This window comes from Scyliorhinus torazame, chromosome 3 (genome assembly GCF_047496885.1).
Source record: "Scyliorhinus torazame isolate Kashiwa2021f chromosome 3, sScyTor2.1, whole genome shotgun sequence".
Classification (NCBI taxonomy): domain Eukaryota; kingdom Metazoa; phylum Chordata; class Chondrichthyes; order Carcharhiniformes; family Scyliorhinidae; genus Scyliorhinus; species Scyliorhinus torazame.
The window spans coordinates 108,449,740-108,468,063 of record NC_092709.1 but is presented as its reverse complement, the minus strand read 5'-3'; the positions used below and the strand labels follow the sequence as shown (position 1 = coordinate 108,468,063).

Genomic DNA, 18,324 nt, shown 5'->3' with positions numbered 1-18,324 from the left:
ACAGTGGGTGGTTAGTGGGGTGGGCAGCAAGGTGGCTGCCTTGCAGGTCGCAGCAGTGGCGGTCCGTGCCTAGACTCCCCGGTTCCAAAGGATGACCCTGACCTCACGACCAATCCCCTGGTCTCCCGTCCCCCCATCCCCCCCAACCTCCCCAAGGCAGCCCAGGGTCGCGCCGCTGCATGTCCTACTTCCTCTCTCTCCCTCAGCACCACGGCGCCTGTTTCCCGATTAACCACAAGTGAAACTCCGCGTCAGTAATTCTTCTTGGCGGAGGCGGAGCATCGTGGAGGTCTCAGAGAATACCGGGTCAGACCCGCTAATGATATGCCAACAGCGTTTAACAGACATGTGGTGTAGAGCGCATTGATGCTGCTGTCGAGGCACAGGAGCACTGCATTTTGTTGAGCGGCCAGCGCTGGCCATGATTTTCACCTGACGCCCAATCGGGTTTCCCGATTCCGACATCGACTGACGGAGGATCCCGCCCTTTGTTTCAGATGGACATCTTCCAATTAAGTTTCTTCTTCAGTCTAGGCTTTCATGGGGATATTATCTTTTCTTTCAGCTTGTAATTATTTTCTCTGTAGACTCGTAGAAATAGCTAGCAGCCATCATTTGAGAGATAGCTTCTTCTTTCAGGGTCTAGAAGCTTCTGCCTTCAGACAATAGGCAGCTCGAAGAGAGGCAAAGCTGCTTCCACCTTGAGGTTTCAGTTGCTTCTCTCTGGTTCTCTACAAAATATTCCACTTGACAGGAACATAAGAACTAGGAGCATCTGGCCCCTCGAGCCTACTCCGTCATTCAATAAGATCATGGCTGATCTTTTTGCGGACTCAGCTCCAATTACCTGCCCGCTCACCATAACCCTTAATTCCTTAACTGTTCAAAAATCTATCTTTGCCTCAACTGCTTCACTGGGCAGGGAATTTCACAGACTTAGAACCCTTTGAGTGAAGTTCCTCCTCAACTCAGTCGTAAATCTGCTCCCCTTTATTTTGAGGCCATACTAATTTTATATGTTTCTATCAGATCCTCCATCATCCTTCTAAATTCCAATGAATATAGTCTCAGTCAACGGAGTCTCTCATCATAAGCTAATCCTCTCAACTCCGGAATCAACCTAGTGAATCTCCTCTCCACCCCCTCTAGTGCCAGTACATCCGTTCTCAAGTAAGGAGACCAAAACTGTATACAGTATTCCAGGTGTGGCCTCAACAGCACCCTATACAGCTGCAACACAACCTCCTTGTTTTAAAAATCCACCCCTCTAGCAATGAAAGACAGAATTCCATTTGCCTTCCTAATCACCTGCTGCATCTGGAAACCAACATTTTGCGATTCATGCACAAGGGCACCAGGTACCTCTGCACAGCAGCATGCTGCAATTTTTATCATTTAAATAATGGTCCTTTTTGCTGTTATTCCTACCAAAATGGATGACCTCACATTTACCAACATTAAACTCCATCTGCCAAACCATTGCCCACTCAAACTATCTCTATCCCTCTGCAGGCATTCAGTGTCCTCTGCACACTTTCCTCTACCACTCATCTTATTGTCATCTGCGAACTTTGACACGTTACACTTGGTCCCCAACTCCAAATCATCTTTGTAAATTGTAAACAATTGCGGTCCCAACATTGATCCCTGAGGCACACTAACCACTGATCGCCAACCAGAAAAACACCCATTTATCTCAACTATTTGCTTTCTGTTAGTTAACCAATCCTCTATCCATGCTAATACATTACCTGTAATGCCATGCACCCTTATCTTATGCAACAACCTTTTTGCGACACCTTGTCGAATGCCTTCTGGAAATGCAGATACATCACATCCACCGGTTCCCCGTTGTCCACCTCACTCAAATGTCCTCAAAGAATTCCAATAAATTAGTTAAACATGACCTGCCTTTCCTGATGATAGATTTAAGCATCTTCCCCACTACAGAAGTTAAGCTAAGCAGCCTGTACTTACCCGGTTTTGGTTTACCCCCCTTTTTAAACAGTGTCGTCACATTTGCTGTTTTCCAATCTTCCGGAACTGACGCAGAGTCCAGCGAATTTTGGTAAATTACCTCGAGCGCATTTGCTAATAACCCCGCCATCTCTTTTAGTACCCTGGGATGCATTCCATCAGAGCCAGGAAACCTGGCTACCTTTAGCCCCATTAGCTTGCCCAACACTATCTCTTGAGTGATAATGATAGTTTTTAGATCCTCACCTGCCATAGCCTCCTTGCCATCAATTATTGGCATGTTATTTATGTCTGTGAAGACAGCTGACTCTCACTGTCGGTTGCTGTGCAGACAGAATACTGTTCCATGCCAATCCATTGACCACCAGCAAACCAATAAAAATTAACCACTTCAATCTCTTGAGTGCCATAAAGTTTGGTTCTGCTAGGGCAACATGGTGGTGCAGTGGATAGCACTGCGACTACGGCGCTGAGGACCCGGGTTCGAATCCCGGCCCTGGGTCACTGTCCGTGTAGAGTTTGCACATTCACCCAGTGTCTGCATGGGTTTCACCCCCACAACCCAAAAGATGTGCAGTTAGGTGGATTGGCCACGCTAAATTGCCCCTTAGTTGGAAAAAAATAATAACTGTGTACTCAAAATTTACAACAAAATTTTTTTTTTAAAGTTTGGTTCTTCTGCCAAAAATACAAAACTTTACAACACCATGTACTATTTGGACACCTTGAGTTCCTTACTTCCTTTGCTCGACTTAAAAGGTATGTCTCAATGGGCGAAAAACAATAAAAATAAAAGATAATAGAGTATCAACAGGAAGGGCCTTTAAAGGGAATTAAGTGTAATGGCGGGCAGGAGAAGCAGCACATTTACCCCTTTTCATCCAGCAGCCAACTCTTGTAAGCACCGCAGATCTTCGAGTGTCTCTGGGTCCCTAAAGTGACTTAGGAATCATAGGAACTCCAAGGGTACAGTAGCATTATCTGCTACTGGTGATTGCAGAGCAGCTGAACATTGATGGAGTGGAACCCTTTCCTGTTAATGAAGGTCAGGAACTGCTGCCAAAGAGCTCCTAAAGCAACCTGCATGAAATTGATCACTCCCCAGACCCTTTGGAAGCTGGAGAACACCACAATCCCATAAATCAAGCAGCCTGCCTCACTTCACCCATTGTGAACTTTATATATCACCTCCTTCATAGATTTGTGTGTGAGGCCTGAAAGAGCTGCATAGACCTCCTGTGGATTCCTGGAGCTGCTTAAAAAGAAATTGAGTGCGGTGGTGATATTGAGGGACACTGGTGGGAGATTGTCTCCTAGTCCATGTAGTGTCAGATCCTCCTGATGAATGTGGCAGGTATGAGCCACCACATCTCTTGACAAATGTAGATGCATGGCACTGTCTCTCGCTCAGCTCCAAATAGAAGAGATGCATTCTGTATACCCTTGGTCGTGCCAGTCGGCTCCATGGGATGGGTCTGACATCCTCAGACTCTGAGTTTTCCTGGTGCACCCCTGGACCATAACGGTTCTCTAAACTGTACCATATTGTACTGGGACCTCCTTCTCCTCTTCTATCTGATCACTGCCATCAGGAAGGCAGCACTGACCACAACCTCTATTATGCAACCCCCTACTTCCTGTGGACAGATAGATCCAAGAGATGAATGAATCAACCAATTACAGACCTCCCATTCCAAGCCCGAATGCCACTACAATGCCCTTGGGCTGTGTTTGAGCCACATGCCTTTCCCTGTTCTGCCCTTGTAGCGGAGATACTCTCTCACAGATCACAGGTATCTAAGAAGCCACCACAACAACTTGGCATCTCAATCCATAGAGAATATAAGAGGGTGAGCATAGCCATTCCATTTTGATGCTCAACAAAGGTATTGATAGGCTGCCTAAATTGCACTTTTGGAAAGAATGGATGCCTTGTGCCCTGTGATCCATATCAATTGGACCATGCAGTTTTCAGGGTTTGATAGAGCTACATGCATATATCCAGCAGCTGAGCTCCCTCAATGGCTGGCTGCCTCTTCCTTTTTCACATTTCTGTAATGGTTAAATGCTCAAAGAAACCACCTCTATTGTGACTCCAATGTCTTGTGTAAAAGTGCACTTGAGTTAATAATCTTAGTGTCTCAAGTAGGCTCACATTAACACTGCAATGAAGTAACTGTGAACATCCCCTAGTCGGGTACACAAGAGGGAAAATTCAGAATGACCAATTCACCTAACAAGCACATTTCTCGAGACTTCTGGGAGGAAACCGGAGCACCCGGAGGAAACCCACGCAGACACGGGGAGAACCTGCAGACTCAACACAGGCAGTGACCCAAGCCGAGAATCAAACCAGACGCCTGGCTCTGTGAAGATATTGGTTCCAACTCCAACTTTTCAATAAAGCCTTCATGAGTTCTCTCAGCTGAGCCTTCATCTCCATTTTAAATTCTAATAACAGCGAGGGCCCCAAACTGAAAGAGCCCCAGAGTCCATCCGTGGATTCCTCTCACATTGCATCAGACCCCTCCTGTGGTGATTCTTGTCTAGTTTCAGTTTTAAACTGCGTCATTGATTCAGGGTTTCAACATGGTGGTGCTGTACCTCTGCTTCCTAACCAGCTTCGACCATTCCACCGTTATTGTTCACTCTGAATTGTCCACTTCCACCTGATTCGGCTGCTGTCACTAGCAGGACCAGGAAATTGCGCCCAAGTGACAGGAGCCGTATCTGGTGGAAGTGGACCTCCACCACAGCATTTGAAAACCTGGGCACCCTCTCCCTTGGTCCCTCCAGCAACACTCAAGCATTTCAGAACACTTTAAGACAGACACAGTTCTAAAAATACCTGTAATCGAGTGCCTGGCCCTTTAAATAACATTACTGCAAAGCGTATCTTGCAGCTTCATGCTTGTTTTTTTCTTGAGTAAACAATGAAGAGGTGCTGAAATTTGGTATCCTGGTGTTACCAGTTAGTTGGGCTGTGTGATTTCATGATGCGGCATGTCAAAGCCTTCTGATGTATGGGGGGGGGGGGGGGGGAAACGACACATCCACATGACTCGTTTCACTCTCAGAACACCCCACAGCGCATATGGGTACAACAAGTAATAGCAAAACATTGTGGATGCTGGAAATCTGAAGCCAAAACAGAAAATGCTGGAAAAACGTACCAGGTCTGGCAGCATCTGTGGAGTTTGTGCTCGAAAGCACTTCGAGTCTTTTTCAGAGTTGGGGTGCAAGAAGTGATATAGGCACTCAAACATCAACCATGTAAGGATGAATGTAAAATTCATGGAGAGTGAGGCCATAGCAGGTTTGAGATCCAGGAGCAGGGGGCACCAAGCAGTTGCAGGTTCATGACAGCATTCTGCCTGGCTTAAAAGCACCTTCTGTGCTGTGCCTGAAGAGGGAAACACGGTGGTAAGAAATGTTACAGGGCATTTATTGGTCCAGATCCTCCGGTCTTCGGATCGTTGCAGATTCTCGTGACCCTTCAGAAGTCCCAATGCACTGACTCTGTGGGAACTGCCCAGGAACTTTGAATTTCCACTGATAATTCCCCATACTCTCTAGGACCCTCTGAAAAGTCTCCAATTCTAAATTAGATTAGGAGATTTCAGATTGTTCCACCTTACTTACCTGAATAGTTACCCAGGGAACGTGCAACAGAAAAATCGAAGTCTAATTCCTGGATAACTAACATCTGCCAAACTCTCCCCTTGACACCCACCCCAACTAATTCCCCTGACCTCCGATCCCCCAACCAGTCCCGACTACATTCCACGAGGCTCCCTCCAAACTCCACCACCAATGATTCCCCCGACCCCCCAACCCAACCTTACTAGTTTCATCACCCCTGACCCTCTGGCTATCCCTAACTACCTCAAATCTGACCTGAATAGTCCTGTCACCCAACTCCCAAGGACCCCTATGCCTGACCTCCCAAACGCCTCTCTGACCTGATCAGACCTGACCTCATCATCCTACTCAGCTGCCATACTATTTTGTTGCTAACCTATTCCTTTAACTTACTTACCCCACTCTATTACATAGCAAATCCACTCTGCCCCATTACCCAGTTACCTCACCCACCCTGTAACCTTATCCCCCTGCCTCACCCACCCAACAACACCCTGCTATGAAAACAGTTTATGGATTCTGGGCAGATTCCCTTTGCTGATATCTCTGAGGTTTCCTGCACAGGCTGATTTCTGTAGGAATGTCCATTGGAAGATTAACCAGAAAAATTGGACAAAGGTAAATGGATACCTTTCTATCTCACCAGGATCAGAAATGGGGGTTCTGATTGGAAGATTTTCTTTGTTCTTCTTTGAATAAGGGTAGAAGGTTTTTTTTTAAGTTAGGGCACCATGATCGGCACAGGAGGGCCTAAGGGCCTGTTCATGTGCTGTACTTTTCTTTGTTCTTTGTTCTTATTTTGGACAATATTGTTTCATCATAAAATGGTGATTGCATTAAAGTTGTTCTATAGTAGAGATATAGAAAGGTAATGAAGTGCTTTCATGTGCTGGCATGAAGAGGAGCTTTGAGTTCTGCACGGAGAAAGGGCTGCAGATGATGGTACCTTTACAGAGACATGCAGAAAATATACACAGCCTCGATGTGATAGCCATGAGAAGGTCTCCTTAGAGTGACAGAAATTTATTTTGAAGCTAGAAGCAAGTTTCTTTACATTGATGTTCCTCTGCTGAATTAATTGTACAAGTGTGAATCTTGCTATTTTGGCACCTCGATGGTGAAGAAACGCTGCATAGCATGTAGCATATAACTATAATACTGGCGATCTGAGCTGAACTATTTGTTAATAAGATGATCCAGACCAATCCAGAGACTTGACGCATACTCTTAATATGAACATTAAGCTCAATATCCCAGTGCATGAATGTGCCACATTATAGCATTGCTGGACTCATGTCCTAGAAAACTACATTAGAGCCTTGAGCCATGGTGGGAGAGGGTAGCACTAATGTCACAAAAGCTCCCAAAGACTTCATCCCTGGGTAAAAAAATGATAACACTATCAATTGCTCTAAAATTAAAGCATTTGTGGGAACTCCTAAGGGAGTGACATTGACCTGTATTACACAACATGCTGCCCATTGAGTAGAAGATAAAATATTTTCTTTGTGTATACTTGATAGCTCAAACAAAACGTTTGTTCTTCTTGATTAACAAAGTGGGATGAGATATCTTCAGAGTTCACCAATGGAAATATGTTAATCAGTATAGTTTTACTATCTCCTTAAAAATGCATTTTTCCTAATAGTATTCTGCTGAATCTCTCATTCAAGTCAGTTAATTGAAAGAATAGAGAACTGCAAATAGAATAATTCATGATGTGCTATAAAAATATGGAGTTTTGTGCACTTGAGTTGAAATATTTAAATTCCTCTATAATGTAGTTGGTCACAAGTTTTTCTTCGCTATGAAAAATGAAGATTCCACAATTGATCGCGTCAAAACTTTTGAATTAGTTTGGAGCAGTCAATCATATTTTCCAACAACTGCCTGCATTTACATTTAAGACAGAAATACATGCCAAAGTGCTTCACAGATAGTCAGACAGAAATGATGTAAGCCAAAGAAAGAGATATTGGTCACCTAAAGCTTGGTCAAAGAGTTGAGGTTTTAAGGAAGGTTTAAGAGAAATAGAGGGAGGTGGAAGTGGAACAATTTATTCAGGAACATCCAGAACATGGGCTGGGTGAATGAAAGAATGACAAATGATGAGGGATGTGTCATGATATTCAGGTGAACATCATAGCACATACATACATACATAATGATGGACAAATCAACGGACCAATCAATACACACAACACGACAGCCAATCACAGACAAGAGCATACACAGTACAAAACAGGGAACACGACACTTCCTGGGCACTCGAGCAGGAGACGGCTCAGGGCACAGACCTCATTGCCAGCCGCTCAGACATTCACCATGTGCTGAGTACCAGAGTTTATGTTAATAGTTGGTTGAAATAAAACTGCGTTGTACCATTCGCAACTGTGTTGGTTCGTCTGTGTATCAGAGTACCCAACACTTCAGGATGCACTATCAGTGACCAAGGACCCTTCTTTATCTCACCCTGAGGGTGAGACTGGCAGCCATTTTCGATGGGCCTGGGACCCAGGAATTTGTCCACCAGTAAGTGAAGTGTATTTGCGTATTGATTTTTTTCCGTTCTGGATAGGATCATGCTACCTGGGGTGAAGAGTGTGAATTACTCGGTGGTGGTTATTTCAACCACGCGACACATTTGGTGGGTTTAAAGTTGGAGGGGGCATGTGGGTTGGAGGCTAGACGTGGGTTCTGGTGCAAATATTTCCAGGCCATTAAGAACTACATTGAATGGAACAAGAAGGGGATGGTCTCACCGTCTATGATGTGGGAGGCATTAAAAGCGACGATTAAGGGGGTGATCTTCTCTTATAAGTCATATGTGGGTAGGATGAACAGGCGGGTGTCAGGAGGTAGTGGATGAAATTCTGGGTGTGGATAGGGAGTGACCCAATGCCAGAGCTCTTAGCGCATAGGATAAATCTGCAAAAGCAGTTTGACCTACTGTCCACGGGTAAGGTGGTGCGACAGCTGCGGCCTTTAAAAGGTGGTGATCTATGAGTGTCGGGAGAAGGCCAGCCGACAGTTTGCTCATCAGCTAAGGTGGAGAGAGGCTGCCAGGGAGATTGCGCAAATACAGGAATGGGGGTGGGGAGGGGGTCTATATCCCCTTTTATGAGGGGCTTACAAGTGATTTAATGGAATTCTTGGGAGTAATTCTCCCATCGGGAGACTAAGTCCCGACGGAGTGAAAACCGGAGTCTTTCACTCCAGCGTCGGAGGCCGCTCCCAGCCCCCTAGTCTCCCGCCTCCAGGGGGCTAGGAGCAGCGTCGCGTCATTTACGTGCGCCGGGCCTTGCCGCTGCGTAAAAGCGGCACCGCGTAAATGACGTCATCTGCGCCAGTGGGAAGCAGTCGGGTTGGGCAGGCCGCTTGGCCCATCCGGGCCGGAGAATTGCCGCTCGCCCGTTACAAACGGCGAGCGGCGATTCTCCCAGCGGCCAGCCGTTATTCTCGCCGCGCCGGTTTGGGGGGGGGGGGTTGGAGAATCGCGTGTGGGTGCTGGGGCGGCGTGGCAGGACTCGTGCGGCGCCCTGTCGATTCTCCCACCCGGCGTGGGAGGGGGAGAATTCCGCCCCTTGTATCTCGGAGGTCAAGTTTACGAAAAGGAGTCGATCGATGGGTTCTATCATAGACGGCAGCCATTTATTTCACACTTTAAAGAGTTTGACCTGGTCACTGCTAGCTGTTGGTGGTGGTGGGGGGAATCAGAAAGTTGCAGGGAGCGCATTATTCAGGGTAGTATTACTGTTATTGGGGTTCCCGTTACTGTTCCTTCTATTTTCTGATAATGTTGGTATTGTGGTGTTTTGTAAACCTTTTGATATAAAATGTTAAAAGTTTAATAAAAATATTGTTAAAAGAAAGCCTAAAGATATAGAAGGTTCAAGGGCAAAATTAACAATATAAAAGGGAAATTACAAAAGCAAAGAAAGGGCACAAAAAATGTTGGCAAGTAATATCAAGAAAAATATAAATAATTTTATATAACTAGATAAACAGCAAGATGATAATTAAGGAAAGAGTAGGGTCAGTTAGGGATTAAAAAGGGAACTTATGCATGAAGGCAGGAGATATGGACGTGGTTCATGAATAGTTTATGTCTGTCTTTGCAAAACACGGGGAATGATACAGACATTGTAGTTGAGGAGGAAGAGTATGAAATATTGGATTTATTAAACATAATAAGATGGGAAATATTAAGGAGTTTAGCATCTACGAAACTAAATAAATGCACTCCAGGTTGCCAAGAGAGGCCAGGGAAGAAATAGCAGGAGCTCTGGCCATTATTTTGCAATCCTCTCTGGTTGCAGGTATGTGTACTAGAAGAGTGCTAATATTGTTTAAAATGGCAGAAAGGTTAGACGGAACAATTACAAGCCAGATAGCTTGACCTAATAGTGGGTAAATTATTGGAAGAAATTCAGAGAGAGAGTACAAGGCCGTGTTTCTCCAATCCGAGTTCGCCCCACCACCGCTGCCAGCGAGAACGGAGAATTTGGAGCTCAGCCAAAACTTTTGTCGCTCAACCAAAACTCCATTTACTGCAACGGGACCAGAGAATCCCACCGGTGTGAACAGGCAGAGAATTCTGGTTTGAGTTTTCATTTAGAAAGGCACAAATTAGTCAAAGACAATCAGTATGGAATTGTTAAGGAAGGATTTGTCTAACTAATTTGATTGAATATTTTGAGGAAATAACAAGGAAGGTTGGTGCGGGTATAACCTTTGATGTCGTCTACTTTGATTTCAGCAAGGCATTTGACGAGGTATCACATGGTAAACTTGTCAAAAAAGTAAATGTCCATGGTATCCAACAAAGGAAAGAGGTAATTTGTTTGCAAAATTGGCTCAGCGGCCGGAAGCAAAGGTTAATTGCCAATTGGTGTTTTTGTGACTGCTGTTTCCAGTGGGGTTCCATACTAGATTCATGTTTTCATGTTAGTTTTCAAAACAAGGCCCATAATCAAGAAGCTTGCACATGACGCAAAAATTACTGATGTTAATAGTGAGAAAGAAAGCTAGAGATTGAAGGAAAATATCAATGGGTCAGCAAGGTGGGTTAAAAATGACAATTGGAACCTAATTTGGAGAAGTGAAGGTCATGCATTTATTGAGGGCAAACAAGGGAAGGGAATAGACAATAAATATTAGCAGACTGAAAAATGTAGATGAACAGAGGGACTTTGAGCTGTATGTCTTTCAGTCCCTGAAGCTGGCAAGACATATGTAGTACAAGTTTATTTGTCAGTTTAAAGCCGTAAAATCTTGTGGCTTTATTCTCTTAGTGGATAACTGGGATTTGAACCTTTGTCTACTTTAAACCAAATGTTCCTGACCCGAACCAGATCGTAACAACAGTACGTGTTATTCATATTGGTAGTTAATGCAAGATCAGAATATGGGTCAAGAAGTGGAAAGGAAAATGGCAAGATTCCACTTATTAATTAAGCAACCTTGGTTAACAAAGGGATGAGAAATAGTGGGCGAGATTCTCCACCTCACGACGCCGCAAACCGCGATCGGGTAGAGAAAAGGGCATCCAGCTAAAATCGAGATCTATGTATGGCGCCGATTAGGGCTCCATGCTCTGGTCCCTCGCTGGTGGCAATAACAAGGTTTGCGCCCCGCTCCGTAGGCGGAATGCAAAACCGACATTTGCACCCGGCTCACAGAGGCCCTATAGGGCCAGTCGGCACAATATATCAATTTCTATGTAGACCGAGCCCACCAGGATGCCTGGGCAGAGGGGTTCGCCACCATCGGGGAGATGCCCCGGGTCCAGGGGATGATCAACGGGATGCATGTCGCCCTACGGGCCCCTGCAGATGACATACCAGTTCCTGGACCACTCTGGAGGGGCCGCCAGTATAGTGCTAGGAGAGTCTCCCACATCGTGGTGGCTTGCTGCATCCTCCACAACATCACATTGCAGAGGGGCGATGTGCTGTATTGTTCTTTGGCCAAGGTTGGTATCATGACCGGTACAGGCTTGGAGGGCCGAAGGGCCTGTTCTTCTGCTGTATTGTTCTCTGTTCTCTGAGGAGGATGAACATCAGTCCTCATCTGACGAGAAGGATGCGGGGGAGGGCGAGGATGGGCAAGACATGGGGCCCGGGCAGGCACGGGAGGCCGCACAATTTGTGCGCCTGATGCCTCACAGTGTCAGGGACTCGGGTTCAATTCGGGCCTTGGGTCGCTGTCTGTATAGAGTTTGTACATTCTCCCCGTGTCTGTGTGGGTTTCCTCCGGGTGCTTCGGTTTCCTCCTAAAGTCCAAAGATGTACGGGGTAGATAGATTGGCCATGCTAAATTGCCCTTTAATGTCATGGGGATGGGGTAGGGCCTGAATATTGAAGTATGTGACACTTCGGAGGGACAGGAATTTGGGAATAGGTGAAAGAGTATTAACACATTAGAGAGGGTGACCCAAGTTCAAAAAACCAGGATGTATAAGCAGTTTGGGTTGAAATGAGAAATTATAAAGGCAAGAAGTCACTTGTGGGGGTGGTGTACAGGCCCCTTAATTGTAATTACACGTTAGAACAGAGTATAAAAGAAGAGATCATGGGAGCTCGTCAGATAGGTAGTGCAATAACGATGCGGGATTTTAATCTACATATAGACTGGAAAAATCAGATGGACAAACCTAGCGTAGATGATGAGTTCATAGAATATTTTTGGGATAGTTTCTTAGAACAGCCCATTCTGGAGCCAACCAGAGGGCAGGATATACCTAACCTGGTATTGTGCAATGAGATGTGATTAATTGGCAACATCATAATGAAGGCACCCCTCGGTAGCAACGATTATGATTGAATTTTATATTCAGTTTGAGAGAGACTACTACATCTAAGACTAGTATTTTAAACTTAAATAAGGGCAAATATAGAACATAGAACATAGAACATAGAACAATACAGCGCAGTACAGGCCCTTCGGCCCACGATGTTGCACCGAAACAAAAGCCATCTAACCTACACTATGCCATTATCATCCATATGTTTATCCAATAAACTTTTAAATGCCCTCAATGTTGGCGAGTTCACTACTGTAGCAGGTAGGGCATTCCACGGCCTCACTACTCTTTGCGTAAAGAACCTACCTCTGACCTCTGTCCTATATCTATTACCCCTCAGTTTAAAGTTATGTCCCCTCGTGCCAGCCATATCCATCCGCGGGAGAAGGCTCTCACTGTCCACCCTATCCAACCCCCTGATCATTTTGGATGCCTCTATTAAGTCTCCTCTTAACCTTCTTCTCTCCAACGAAAACAACCTCAAGTCCATCAGCCTTTCTTCATAAGATTTTCCCTCCATACCAGGCAACATCCTGGTAAATCTCCTCTGCACCCGCTCCAAAGCCTCCACGTCCTTCCTATAATGCGGTGACCAGAACTGTACGCAATACTCCAAATGCGGCCGTACCAGAGTTCTGTACAGCTGCAACATGACCTCCCGACTCCGGAACTCAATCCCTCTACCAATAAAGGCCAACACTCCATAGGCCTTCTTCACAACCCTATCAACCTGGGTGGCAACTTTCAGGGATCTGTGTACATGGACACCTAGATCCCTCTGCTCATCCACACTTTCAAGAACTTTACCATTAGCCAAATATTCCGCATTCCTGTTATTCCTTCCAAAGTGAATCACCTCACACTTCTCTACATTAAACTCCATTTGCCACCTCTCAGCCCAGCTCTGCAGCTTATCTATATCCCTCTGTAACCTGCTACATCCTTCCACACTATCGACAACACCACCGACTTTAGTATCGTCTGCAAATTTACTCACCCACCCTTCTGCGCCTTCCTCTAGGTCATTGATAAAAATGACAAACAGCAACGGCCCCAGAACAGATCCTTGTGGTACTCCACTTGTGACTGTACTCCATTCTGAACATATCCCATCAACCACCACCCTCTGTCTTCTTTCAGCTAGCCAATTTCTGATCCACATCTCTAAATCACCCTCAATCCCCAGCCTCCGTATTTTTTGCAATAGCCTACCGTGGGGAACCTTATCAAACGCTTTGCTGAAATCCATATACACCACATCAACTGCTTTACCCTCGTCTACCTGTTCAGTCACCTTCTCAAAGAACTCAATAAGGTTTGTGAGGCATGGCCTACCCTTCACAAAGCCATGTTGACTATCCCTGATCATATTATTCCTATCTAGATGATTATAAATCTTGTCTCTTATAATCCCCTCCAAGACTTTACCCACTACAGACGTGAGGCTCACCGGTCTATAGTTGCCTGGGTTGTCTCTGCTCCCCTTTTTGAACAAAGGGACCACATTTGCTGTCCTCCAGTCCTCTGGCACTATTCCTGTAGCCAATGATGACATAAAAATCAAAGCCAAAGGTCCAGCAATCTCTTCCCTGGCCTCCCATAGAATCCTAGGATAAATCCCATCAGGTCCCGGGGACTTATCTATTTTCAGCCTGTCCAGAATTGCCAACACCTCTTCCCTACGTACCTCAATGCCATCTATTCTATTAGCCTGGGGCTCAGCATTCTCCTCCACAACATTATCTTTTTCCTGAGTGAATACTGACGAAAAATATTCATTTAGTATCTCGCCTATCTCTTCAGACTCCACACACAATTTCCCATCCCTGTCCTTGACTGGTCCTACTCTTTCCCTAGTCATTCACTTATTCCTGACATACCTATAGAAAGCTTTTGGGTTTTCCTTGATCCTTCCTGCCAAATACTTCTCATGTCCCCTCCTTGCTCGTCTTAGCTCTCTCTTTAGATCCTTCCTCTCTACCTTGTAACTATCCATCGCCCCAACCGAAACTTCACACTTCATCTTCACATAGGCCTCCTTCTTCCTCTTAACAAGAGATTCCACTTCCTTGGTAAACCACGGTTCCCTCGCTCGACGCCTTCCTCCCTGTCTGACCGGTACATACTTATCAAGAACACGCAGTAGCTGATCCTTGAACAAGCCCCACATATATGAGGGCATGAAAGCCGAGTTTGCTAAAATGAACAGGCAAATGTGTTTAAGGGATAGATCAACAGATGTTCAGTGGCAAACATTTAAAGGAATATTTCAGAATACACAGAATAGATACATTCCAATAAGAAAGAAAAATTCAAAGATGAGGGCCCATCATCCAAAAAAGTTAAAGACAGTTTTAAACTTAAAGGAAAAACATGGAATTGTGCAAAAACACATGGCAGGTCAGAAGATTGGATAGAATATAAAGAATATCAAAGAATGATAAAAAGATTGATAAGGCGGGAAACAGTAGAGTATGAGAGAAAGCTAGCCAGTAATATCAAGACAGACAGTAAGAGTTTCTATAGATATTTAAAGATAAAAGGAGTTAACAAAGTGAGCATTTGCCCTATAGAAAGTGCGCCTTAGGAACTGGTAATGGAAAGAAGGATGAATTAACCAGGTATTTTGCATCGGTCTTCACTGCAGCAGACACAAATAACATCCCAGAAATAGCTACAAATCAGGAAATGGAAGAGAGGGGGAACTCAGGAAAATTAGAATCACCAGGGAAGTGGTATTGAGCAATTCGCTGGGCGTCAAGGCTGACAAATCTCCTGATCCAAATGGACTTTACACTAAGGTCTTGAAAGAAGAGGCTAATGAGATAGCTGATGCATTGGCTTTAATTTTCCAAAATTCCCAAGATTCAGGGAAGGTTCCATGAGATTGACAGATAGCAAATATAACTCCTTTATTCAAAAAGGGATGGAGACAGAAAGCAGGGAACTACAGGCCAATTAGCTTAACATCTGTCTTAGGGAAAATGTTAGAAGCCATTATTAAAGATGTTTTGAAGGGCACTCGGAAAAATTCAAGTCAATCAGGCAGAATCAACATGTGATAGGGAAATCATGTTTAACCAATTTACTGGAGTTTTTTGAAGGAGTCATATGTGCTGTGGGTAAAGGATGAACAGATGGATAAACTGTACTTAGATTTCCAGAAGCCATTTGATAAAGTGCCACATCAAAGGTTATTGTGTAAAGTAAAAGCTCATGGTATAGAGGGTAACATATTGGCATGGATTGAAGATTGACTAGCTGACAGGAAATAGAGCTGGCATTAATGTTTTTTTGTTCGCAGGATGTGGCAAATGGTGTGCTACAGGGAATTTATATAAATGACTTGGATGAGGGGACTGAAGGTATAGTTGTTAAACTTGCTGATAACATAAAGGTAGGTAGGAATGTAAATTGTGAAGAGGACATAAGGAGGCTACAAATGGACTTTAGGGGAGGTGGTAGCGTAGTGATATTGTCACTGGACTAGAAAACCAGAATCCAAGTTAATGCTCTGGGGACCTGGGTTTGAATCCCGCCACTGCAGATGGTGAAATTTGAATTCAATAAAAATCTGGAATTAAAAGTCTAATAATGACCATGAAACCATTGTCGATTGTTGTAAAAACCTATCTGGTTCCCTAATGTCCTTTAGGGAAGGAAATCTGCCATCCTTACCTGGTCTGGCCTACATGTCACTGTAGACCAGAAGTGATTGACACTTAATTCCCCCTCAAGGGCAATCAGGGATGGGCACTAAATGTTGGCTCAACCAGCGTCGTCCATGTCCCATGAACAAATAAAATAAAAATAAGTATGTTGTGTGAGTGGGCAAAAATCTGAAAATAGAGTGGGCAATTGTAAAATTGTCCATTTAGGTAGAAAGAATAAAAAAGAAGCTTATGATCTAAATGGTGAGAGATTGCAGAGCTGTGAGGTGTAGAGGGATATGGGTGTCCTAAGAACATGAATCACGAAACGAACAGCAGGTAATTAGGAAAGCTCATGGACTGTTATCATTTATTGTGTGGAGAATTGATTACAGAAGTAATTATGCAGGTCATTGGTAAGACCACATCTGGGGTATTGATCTCCTTATTTAAGGAAACATGTAAATGTTTTAGAAGCAACTCAGCGAAGATTTACTCGAATAATACCAGGAATGGACGTGTTTTCTTATGAGGCAAGGTTGGAGAGGTTAGGTGTGTATCCGCTTGAGTTTAGAACAGTTAAGAGGCAACTTGATCAAAACCTTTAAGGTCCTGAGTGGTATTAACAGGGTGGACTGGAAAGGCTGTTTCCTCTTGTTGGTGAATTGAGAACTAGAGGTCACTTTTTAAAAATAAAAGTGGTCACTCATTTAAGACAGAGATGAAGAGGATTATTTCTCTCAGAGGATTTTGAGTTTCTAGAACTCTCTTCCGCAATAGGCAATGGAAACAGAGTATTTTAATATTTCTAAGGGATAGTTGCATAGATGTTTGATTAACAAGGGGGTGAAAGGTAATCAGGGGTAGGCAGGAATGTTGGATTGAGGTTACAATTAGATCAGCCATGATCTTATTGAATGGGGGAGCAGGCTCAAGGGGCCTACTCCTAATTTGTATTTTCGTATGTGTGTAATCAATTTAGAGACCTACATAGCTGAGTGCTGAAGGAAGTCAAAGTTTAAATTATGTGCACAAAACTGTACAGCACAAACCTGAGATAGCCCTGATAAAACTGTACGGTGCTCTGTTCAGAATATTTCTCAAGTACTGTCCGTATCTAGCCTTGGAAACAGTGTAGGGAAGAGCCAGAAGAATGACCCTCATGTTTTAGATAGATACCTATAGAGTTTTTCAAAGAGGTCACAAAGATGATTGATGCAGGTAGGGCAGTGGATGTTGTCTACATTGACTTGAGCAAGGCCTTTGACAAGGTCCCTCATGGCAAACTGGTACAAAAGGTGAAGTCACACGGGATCAGGGGTGAGCTGGCAAGGTGGATACAGAACTGGCTAGGTCATAGAAGGCAGAGAGTAGCAATGGAAGGGTGCTTTTCTGATTGGAGGGCTGTGACTAGTGGTGTTCCGCAGGGATCAGTGCTGGGACTTTGCTGTTCGTAGTATATATAAATGATTTGGAGGAAAATGTAACTGGTCTGATTAGTATGTTTACAGACGACACAAAGGTTGGTGGAACTGCGGATAGCGATGAGGACTGTCAGAGAATACAGCAGGATTTAGATCGTTTGGATACTTGGGCGGAGAGATGGCAGGTGGAGTTTAATCGGGACAAATGTGAGGTAATGCATTTTTGGAAGGTCTAATGCAGGTAGGGAATATACATTGAATGGTAGAACCCTCAAGAGTACTGACAGTCAGAGAGATCTAGGTGTACAGGTCCACAGGTCACTGAAAGGGGCAACACAGGTGGAGAAGGTAGTCAAGAAGGCATACGGCATGCTTGCCTTCATTGGCCAGGGCACTGAGTATAAGAATTGGCAAGTCATGTTGCAGCTGTATAGAACCTTAGTAAGGCCGCACTTGGAGTATAGTGTTCAATTCTGGTCGCCGCACTACCAGAAGGATGTGGAGGCTTTAGAGAGGGTGCAGAAGATATTTATCAGGATGTTGCCTGGTATGGGGGGCATTAGCTATGAGGAGCAGTTGAATAAAATCGCTTTGTTCTCACTGGAACAACGGAGGTTGAGGGGCGACCTGATAGAGGTCTACAAAATTATGAGGGGCATAGACAGAGTGGATAGTCAGAGGCTTTTTCCCAGGGTAGAGGGGTCAATTACGAGGGGGCATAGGTTTAAGGTGCGAGGGGCAAGGTTTAGAGGAGATGTGCGAGGCATGTTTTTTTTTTTTTTTTTACACAGAGGGTAGTGGGTGCCTGGTACTCGCTGCTGGAGGA

The 18,324-nt window shown here is 44.5% G+C and overlaps 1 protein-coding gene across 5 annotated transcripts in view; it reads right to left on the bottom strand.

Annotated features, from left to right (window-relative positions):
- ttc29 (tetratricopeptide repeat domain 29) overlaps positions 1–18,324 on the bottom strand; it is an 830,052-nt gene that overhangs the window by 755,395 nt on the left and 56,333 nt on the right. The gene's annotated exons all lie outside the window — the stretch shown is intronic.